Below are 10,495 nucleotides of genomic sequence, written 5' to 3'. Positions count from 1 at the left end.
CATGGATATTTTGTCCCATGTGTTCTTTTTGTTTTGTTTCAAGTTTTTATATAAATTCTAGTTAGTTAACATATAGTGTAGTATTTGTTTCAAGAGTAGAATTTAGTGACCCATCACTTACATACAACCCCTGGTACACATCACAACAAGTGCCCTTCTTAATACCCAGCACCCATTTAGCCCATCCCCCTCCAGCCTTTCCTCCAGAAACCCTGTTAGTTCTTTATAATTAGGAGACTCTTACGGTTTGCCTTCCTCTTTCTCTCTCCCTCTGTCTCTTTTTTTCTTCCTTCCCCTTTATCTGTTTTGTTTCTTAAATTCCACATATGAGTGATGCCATATGGTATTTGTCTTTCTCTGACTGACTTTAGACATTTTATACGTTTAGTTTTTGTATTTAGGTTTATGCACCTTTTGACTTAATTTTTATGTACAATATAAAGTGTCAAATTAATTTATTTTCCAAAGGGTTGCTCAATTACCTCAACACAATTTGAAGATAACGTTTCCTGATGACACCTATTACAGATTGATACAACCAAAAATGCAAAGGTTATTTCTTGACCCTCAATTCTGTTTGATTGATCTACATAACCAGTTTTTTCACCAAAGCTACACACTATCTTGATTACTGTATATTTATATAATTCCTATTAAATCCATATAAATGTTAGGTTCAATTTGACAATATCTACAAAAATGTCTGTTGAGATCTTGAAAAACAATGTATTTATAATATAAATTTGCACAGAATTGCTCCCTTGACAATGTTGGCTCTTCCAGTCCATACATATAGAATGGAAATTCTCCATTTACTGAATCATTCTTTAATATTTCTCAGCAATATTTTGTGGTTTTCAGGGTGTAAGTTTTTTTAAGTTTATTTGTTTATTTTGAGAGAGATACAGAGAGTGCAAGAGGGAGAGGGGCAGAGAGAGAGAGAGAGAGAGAGAATCCCAAGCAGGCTCCACGCTGTCAGCACAGAGCCTGATGCGGGGTTTCATTCCACCATCCTGGCTGGGATCATGACCTGAGCCAAAATCAACAGTTGGATGTTCAATCAACTGACCCACACCATTATTCTTGATAATGTAATTTTATAGAACAAATAAAGCAAAAATATATAAGCTTATGTGTTGAAAAATTCTTATGGAGTATTTTGTGCTTATTTTGGTGTTTTTGGTTGTTTTTCATTAGGGAAAAAACTTTCAAACAACATATTTTTCAGAGTATATCTATGGCTTACTTTTTAATTTTATTTTAATTTATTTTTATTTCAATATATAGTTAACACACAACATTACATAAGTTTCAGGTGTACAACTTCTCTATACATTACGCTATGATCATCACAAGTATAGTCACCTACTGTCATCACACAGCACTATTCCAATATCACTAATTTCCTGTGCTGGGCCCTTTATTCTTCTTATTATTTGTTCCATAACTGGAAGCCTGTATCTCTCACTTCCCTTCACCATTTTACCCCTCCTCTCCATCCCCTTCCCTCTGGCAACCATCTGTGTTCTCTGTATTTATAAGGCTGATTCTGCTTTTGCTTGCTTGTTTATTCCTTTTTTTTAATATTCTACATATGAATGAAATAATGTGATTTTTTCATTCTCAGTCTGACTTATTTTACTTACCATAATATCTTCTAGGTCCATTTATGTGGTTGCTAATGGTAATATCTCATCTCTTTTTTATTACTGAACAATATTCCCATAGATAGATAATAGATAGATATAGATAGATAGATAGATAGATAGATAGATAGATATAGATATAGATGCATAGTAGATACATAGATACATATAGATGATATAGATATAGGTTTAGATATATAGAAATAGATATAGATTTGGATGATACAGATATAGATAGATGATAGATATGTAGATATGGATGATAGATATATAGATATAGATGATATAGATAGATAGATAGATATAGATATAGATATAGATATAGATATAGATATAGATATAGATAGATATAGACGTAGATATAGATGATATAGATATAGCTAAAGATAGGGGCACGTGGGTGGCTCAGCCCATTGAGTGTCTGACTGGCTGGGATCATGATCTCGTGGTTTGTGAGTTCAAGCCCTACATAGGGCTCTGGGCTGATGGTTCAGAGCCTGGGGTCTATTTCAGACTCTGTGTCTCCCTCTCTCTGCTCCTCCCATCCCCCCTTCTCAAAAATAAATAAACATTAAAAAATTTATATATACATATATATGTGTGTGTGTGTGTGTGTGTGTGTGTGTGTGTGTGTGTGTGTATAATATATACACCACATCTCCTTTACCATTTATCTATCTATGGACACGTGGGTTACTTCCATACCTTGGCTATTGTAAATAATGATGCAATAAACATAAGTGTGAATATATCTTTTCAAATAAGTGTTTTCATTTTCTTTGGATAAATACACAGCAATAGAATTACTTGAATTATTGAGGAATCTCTATATTGTCTTCCCCAGCAGCTGCATCAATTTGCATTTCCACCAAGAGTGCATAACTGTACCTTTTTCTCCACATCCTTTCCAATTGTTATTATTTATTATTAATCTTTTTGGTTTTAGGCATTCTGATAGGTATAAGGTGATAAATCTTTTTGGTTTTGATTTGCATTTCCTGATGTTGAGCATCTTTTCATGGTATATTGGCCATCTGTAGGTCTTTTTTGAAAAATCAAAGTCTGTTCAAGTCCTCTGTCCTTATTTTATTTTTATTTATTTTTAATTTTTTTTGAATTATGCAATTCTTTATTAGTCAAGAAGATAATTTTGATTAAGAACATGTTCCTGTTTAAACAATATTCCTTCATTTTAATTGACTTTTTTTTTTCAAGAGATTTACAGTGGTTTCTGATATGGTATCTGGTAATCTGTAACAACACATTGTGCTAGGAGCTTACTACTCAGGTTTGAAAGAGCAAAGAGTTTATCTTGCGCATCATCTACAATCCATCAGGAGTGACTGCCTTCAGTTCTGCAATGATAAGGAGCCTGAGCCCATATCCAGGAAGACTCAGTAGAGAAAGAAGGCTGTGACTGATTAGCTACATCTACCATAGGGAAGGGAAGGGTGACCCAGGACTAGTCTAAGATAAGCCTAAAATGAATAGCTCCTGTTTTGTGCAGTGGATCATATTTGAGTAAAATCAAAGAGTAGCAAAATAGACATTAGTCTTTAAAATGTTCTTTCAAACTATGTCAGACTAAAAACATTAAACTTAAGTGTTATTATAATTAAATCATTCATATGATGTTTTTTACTCAAGGATTATATGCATATACATTAAAAATAAAAGACTATTATTATTTTAAGCTATGTTACCGTTATATAAATCCTATTTAAATATAAGATAATTATAGTAGTAATGATCCATATGTGACTAGAGCAGAAGTTTCAGAATTCCAGATGTCATTGAAGAAGTTAGTTTCTGGTATGTACTTACTTTTGGTTTTACTGATGCACAAACTTAAACTGAATTCTTATCCACATAACAACCAGTGAATGTGTAATCTAAGACTGTGAAATGAAGCTTTAAATATGATGTGCCTTCAATGCAAATATGGTCAAATGGCTGCTTCTCATGATTCTTGGCTCCCAAAGTTACAGTTCCAGAAACACTAATTTCCATTGATTTGGGGAACTTGTGTTCAATAATCCACATCAATAAGCTTTTCTTTCAAAACACTTCAAGCTGGCCAAAACCAACTTTGCATTTCACATGTGTGATTGGAATTCTATTATGATAAGGTATAGGAGCTGTACAGCATAAAAAAATTATTTTTCACAGTTTCATGAAGTTTTAAAATTAATTGCTATTTTTACTTGTACTTCTTCCTATTTCATTTGATAAAAACCCAAAACTGGTGGGACAGGTACCTGTGAGTATAGTAGCGTAAGCTGAATGACTCTAAAAGAGGAGTGAATGGAAATGTGTAAGGTCCACTAAGTACAGAATCATCCATTGCATCAATGCTAGTAGAAGAATGGCAGAGTCCAGAGAAGTCACACAAGGATGAACTAGAATAATCTGAAGTGGAGATCCATTGGTGGAAAGACCCAAGCTGATGGTAACATTTGGCATGATTTCTTCTAAAAAATTTTTAACGCTTATGTTTTTATTTTGAGAAAGAGCATGTGTGCCTGAAAACAGGGGAGGAGCAGAGAGAGAGGGAGAGAGAGAATCCTAAGCAGGCTCTACACTGTCAGAGCAGAGCCCAACATGGAGCTTGATTCCACAGCTGACTGTGAGATTGTGACCTGAGCCAATCAGTCACTTCACTGGGTTACCCAGGAGGCCCTTGCATGATTCCTTCTAAATGACACTTATAAGTGATAGTTCCAACGACTTGCCTTGTATCTGCTATATCTTGTTTATCATAATGCAAGGATTTTACCTTTTCAGTGATAGAAACTTGAGGTTTTCCTTTGTATGTTCTAACTTTCCAGGATGGATGTTTTTGTGGATGTGTCACAGAAGCAAAATTAATACTATCCAATGAATTCTTTAAGTTGGCATATAACTAAATTCCAAATGGACAAGCTTATAGAAGTAAATCCAGCAGTTGGTTCAATTCTGTATTTAGCTCTGTGTCCTTTTTTTGACCCATGTAAAGAAAATCCTTTGCCCCCAAAATAAGTTCAAATCTTGTGAAATTACAATAATTTTGAGGGGATAAAGTTTGTCCAACTAGTGGACCAAAGCATATGTCATGTTATTCTTCAGAAAAGCAGCAACTTGCAAAAGTTCTCCACCTCCTACTAGGAGACCCTAGACAGATGTTTTATAATGTGTGAACAGCTATCATAAGTCTCTATGAAGTCCTTATCATTCAATAATGTAAGTTCGAAGAGTAGTGCTTTAAGAAAGGTTACCATCTTCAGAATAGGCATATAATGTGCTCCAGTGAGGACTTTGGCTCATTTTCCAGCAGATGGATACCATACAGAGAATCTCAGGGTGCTGCAAAGCCAAAATATCAGTTCATGACTTATAAGCCACATTGTCCACTGGGCCATGATAAGCCACTATAGCATCAGCTCATCCTAGAGGTCGCCATGGAAAAAGGGCACAGAGACTGGCCTTTTCAGATGGACTATATTCAGAAGACCTGAGGTTCGCTCAATCTGGGCCACTTTCTTCCCCACCACAAACAGTCTGGCTCAGCAGAGACATTAGCTATGTCAGGTTAAGTGACTAAAACCTCTGAAACCCTCTTGTCAACACATGCCACAAAAGTTCAGTGAATCCTTACCTAGAATCTCGGTTCCTCCCAAGCAACCCCAGTAGTTTCTTCCTTTACAGTCTACTTCCTGGATGGTGGCCCATAAGGATAATGGTTCCTCACTCACAGGAGCTAGAAGCCTCTCTGCAGTTTGCCTGCTGCTGGCTTCCCTCCAGTTCCTCCTGGTAGCCAATCGTCATGCACCTCCATGTCCACACTTCCCTTTTTTAATTGGATTGTTTGTTTTTATGATGTGAGTTCTATAAGTTTTTTATATATTTTGGATATTAATACCTTACCAGATATATCATTTGCAAGTATCTTCTCCCATTCAGTAAGTTGCTTGTTTGTATTGTTGGTGGTTTCCTTCACAGAGCAAAGGCTTATTATTTTCATGAATTCTAACCAACATTCAGTGCAGAGCCCAACGTGGGGCTCAATCCCGCAACCCTGAGATCATGACCGTAGCCAAATCAAGAGTTGAACGCCCAACCGACTTAGCCATCCAGGCGCCCTCCAGCACCATTTATTGAAGAGACCTGTGTTTTCCCCATTGTATATCCTTGCCTTTCTTGACGTGAATATATTGACCTTATAAATGTGCATTTATTTCTGGATTCCCTACTCTGTTCTATTGAGCTGTGTCTACTTTTGTGCCAGTACCATAGTGTTTTGATTATACAGTTTTGTAGTATATCTTGAATCTGGAATTGTGATACCTTTAGCTTTGTTCTTTCTCAAGAGTGCTTTGGCTATTTGGGATCTTCTGTGGCTTCATATAAATTTTAGTATCATTTGTTCTAGTTTTGTGAAAAGTGCTGTTGGTATTTTGGTAGGGATTACATTGAATCCATAGATTGCTTTGGGTAATATGGGCATAGATAATTCTTTATCTATGTTTTACTTTAATAATATACTCTGAATTATCAGCTCTAATTATAGATAGACTTAGAAATATATTGGTTTATAAGGTTATTAATGTGAGGTAAAGAAATTTGTTAGACCTTATTTTATTTTATTTTATCTTCTTTTATTTTATTTTATTTTTTTTTTTTTTTTTTTATTTATTTTTTGGCTTGCTGTGTCAGACTTGGAAAAGCAGAAACACCACTTAGACTATCTCATCCTAGAAGTACTGCAATGTCCAACTGCAATGTGTTAAAATCTCCAGTGCTTAGGACTTTCAGGGTATACCTATGTTTTAGAGCAGCAGCTATGCTCTTAGAAAGTAGGCACCCAGCTAATGGCTGACCAAGAAGGTAGAAAAGGATTCAGTCGTTTCTGCCCAACAAAGGGATTTCTTTAACAGGTAGTATTTGCTCTCATTTGGACTGGCTCAGATGTTCTCATGTTGGAATCAGAGTCTGATTATTTGCCCTGCACAGTTCTACTTACTTGCCCTTTTGTCTTTAAAATGTGTTATTCTTCAATATACCTTTTGCAGTTTTCACTGCATTACACTATCTGCTCTAGAAGAATGCAAACTGCATCACTTGAATTAGAAGGAAAGCAGAGTCGATATAGAAAGCTTTCAGAAATCAGTATGGTTCTGTTGGCAGATGAGGAGGGAGTGAAAAGCAGGAAAGCACTGTCAGAGAGATAAACCATGAGCAGGAAATGTGCTCTTCCAGTTTGGGCATGTGACCCTTTGAGTTCCAAACTGACCCTTTATCTCTCAGGAACAATGCACACAATTGCAAATGAGGACACAACAATTAAGAGTCTCAGAGAAGACATAAACTTAATCCGCTTTGAAATTGAGGTAAATTTATAGAAAGTGAATAATCTGAAATTCTCAGAACTAGGGTTCTAAAACCACCTTTATCTTTTGATTTTTATCCTTTAAGACCCAAATTAACAGTCTACTTTTCACCATTTTGAAGTATCTGGACATAAGGATTTTTATTCATTTTCACATGTAAAATAGTGAGTATGAAAATATGAAGCTGATAAATTACCCAAGTCTAGAAACCTTTCTTCACTAGATGACATACCATAATATGAGGAGTAGTCTTCCCAGTCTACTTGCATCTCCCTTGTCATTTTGAGAAGCTTTGAAATGCAGCACCCTGCACTCTAGGATGCTCAGAATCACTTTGTGGCATAAAAGATGTATTGTTTATGTATGAAGCAATCATATAAAGACAGGGAGAAAAAAAGAGAAACACTTCTCATTACGTGATTATTTTAGGAAAGCACAGGAATGTAGTTCATGTTTCAGCCGCAGGAATGAGAGTAAAAAGAATACAGGGATTAAGAATATAAGGGGAGAATTGAAAACATAAAGACACATGAATCTTGCATATGTTAAACTCAAAGAATTGGACACCAACCCCCTTCAGATAAATAGCATTAGTTTTAATTAAAAATTATAAAAATATTTGAAGTACTTTGATTATGAAATTAACAAATTATAGTATGAAATATTGATCTGTGCTATTATGCAAAGAGTATGTCTACTAGAAAATAAATTTATATTTTGTAATGTTATTTATACATGACAGGATAGGAATGGTATTCTGCATTAGCTTTCTCAGCTCTAAATTCAGCCTATGTGGAAATTAATGTGTTTTGGAAGGAAAAAATTGCACAGATGTCATTTTCCTCAAAAGCAGGCAAATTATGAATGTAAATAATGCACTGTTTTGGTTTTGAGCTTCCAGAATCACTTGGAATCTGAGATACTGAAATGTCAACAAATTTGAGACCATTTTCTGCCATAAATGGAGATAAATATATTGATAGCCACTTGTCTTATTTGTAACTTGCATTAATTTTTCTATAAAAATATTTAAGAATAACATTTGGCAGAGTTTCCATATCATCTGATTATCGTACCATTATGCTATTATGAAAAAGCACAATCCAAACCTAAGCATTAGCTTTATGTCACTTTCATTATGCAATAATCATTACATAAGGATATGAAGATAAAAAATATAAATTCAGAGTAGGATTATATTAAAATAAAAATTCTTGGAGGCTTCTGGATAAAAAGTCAATTTGAAGGTAGATGTGTTCCTATCTAAGATATTCATTAAATGATTGGGCACACACTAAAGTCTATACAAACGTGTGTGAGATCAATAACAAACATCAACATTTTAAAATCTATTACACTAGAACCAAGCAATGTGCCTACCAGGTGTCACAAAGTTTGATCAACGCTAAATTTATATATCCCTTGGCTTGGGTACCCACTGGTAGCCAACAAGGATGGTACACTGGAGAATGGTACATTGAAGCAGAACTCAGCTGATGGTTATTCCTTGCATTAACAAATTCCTCCAGTATCTTACTGATCAAAAATCAAACCTTAAAAAAATCATTAATATCACAGAACTGTCTCATGAATTGTCAATTTTATATTCCTACTGTTACCATGAATTCTCCAAGCCATCAGAAAGCTAAGTACATTTAGTGAACAGGATAAAACATAACTATTACCTGCAACAGCTAAAATTATCATTTGCTTATAAATGTTAGTACTTTAAATGGTATAATTCAATAACATACTGCTTTTCTTAGGAAAATATTTAATTTAGACATCATGCCCTAAAAAATGATCTTGCACTTCTAGACTTCTAAAAATAAATTACTCTTATTTATAAGCCACCAAGTCTATAGTATTCTGTTATAGCTGCCCAGATCCACCAATGTTACCGAAACCCAAGTTTGGCTTCTGTCACTCAAAAGGCCAATACTCAAGAGCCAATATTTGGTTGGAAAGGAATTTGAACTCTACTCAGAAGGTTGGCAACCTGAGGAGAAGGTGGACTCTTGTCCAAAAGCCAAATCCAAGGTTTTTGCCTGACCCAGACATTTTTAAAGGGGTTAAATCAGTTAAGGGAGTGCAGTGGTATGTGACATTTCTTGGTTATATGCAGGTTCAATGATGCCAACTACAGAGTTATCTCAGTGCACCAAGGTTGTGCAAGCAGATCTGGTTCCTTAGTACCAAGGAATTGTGCAAGAGTACTCTATTCTTTCTGCAAAAAAAGGGCAAAATCTATAGATTTGCAAATGGAGGTCAGTCAAGTCATTTGTGTGACCTTAAAAAAGAGAAACATTTTGCTCAAAAATTGCTGGACTAATTAGAAATCCAAGGTGGCTTCAAAAGGCTTGCTGACCTTTTTGGCCTGGCAAAGGTGTAGTACTTCATTCCCCAAGGCCAGTGGTCTGCAAATCTCAAAGAAAGTAAATTAGTTTTGTTACAGATCAAGGGCCTTAGGTCAGCAAGCAAGGACTGTGTCAACTGGAAGCAAGTTAAGAGTGGCTGGAGAGCTATTAAACCAAGACACCTTATATTACTCGTTTTCAAATTTGTTTAAATGTTTATTTGTTTATATTTGAGGGAGAGAGAGACCTTCAACAGGGGAGGGGCAGAGGAGAGAGAGAGAGAATGAATCCCAAGTAGGCTACACGCTCAGCCCAGAGACCAACCAAGAGCTCCATCTCATGAACCATGAGATCATGACCTGAGCCAAAATCAAGAATCAGCTCAACTGACTGAGCCACCCAGTTGCCCCAATATTTTACTCCTTTTCATGAGTAGGCAAATGATCATTCTCTGCATATACTGAACAAATTCTCTTTAAGTCATGCTTGTTTACTTCTTAACCCTTACATGCAAAATCAGAAGAGAAAATAAAACAAAAATTATCAAATGCATGTATGGATGAAGTTCACATTTCAATTTTTGATGTGTGTAAATATCACATAACATACTTAAGGATACTTATTTTAACAATAATGAAACATAGTTTTGCCACAGTGTTTTAAAATTTAGAAATATTTCTTCTATTCATGTATTTATTTTTCCTATTAAAGCAAATTATTTTTAGGGAAGGGTTATAGAATAGTGGTTGGAACAGAAAAACTATGTTTGGATCTTAGCTCTTCTCTGTTAAAATATGTGACTCTATAAAGGTATTTAAACACTCTGCTTAGGTTTTTCATCTCTGAAATGGGGGTAATAATTTTATACATCTCATGGAGTTTTATGAAAAAATAGCATAGGGCTTTGTACTTAAAACAGGGCAATTTATTGGAATGAAATCCAGTTGTGTTCCAAATGAAAATTCAGAAAAAACTTCATAAATATCTAAAAACGCTAGGAAATGACCATATCAGCTCTGTATTCTGTATCAGTGTGCAAGCTGTTATATTTTTCTTTAGCAATCATAACAGTGCTTGGTTTGAAATGCATAGCAAAATTTGAAAACCATAGCTTCTTTGCATGTTT

General features: G+C 35.0%; 1 pseudogene; it reads right to left on the bottom strand.

Annotated features, from left to right (window-relative positions):
• Positions 1-3,381: 3,381 nt before the first annotated feature.
• LOC106986989 (AP-5 complex subunit mu-1-like) lies at positions 3,382-5,274 on the bottom strand (annotated as a pseudogene).
• Positions 5,275-10,495: the final 5,221 nt, after the last annotated feature.

Source organism: Acinonyx jubatus, chromosome A1 (genome assembly GCF_027475565.1).
Source record: "Acinonyx jubatus isolate Ajub_Pintada_27869175 chromosome A1, VMU_Ajub_asm_v1.0, whole genome shotgun sequence".
NCBI lineage: Eukaryota > Metazoa > Chordata > Mammalia > Carnivora > Felidae > Acinonyx > Acinonyx jubatus.
Note: the sequence above shows the minus strand (reverse complement) of the source record. Positions and strands in the feature narration are given on the sequence as shown.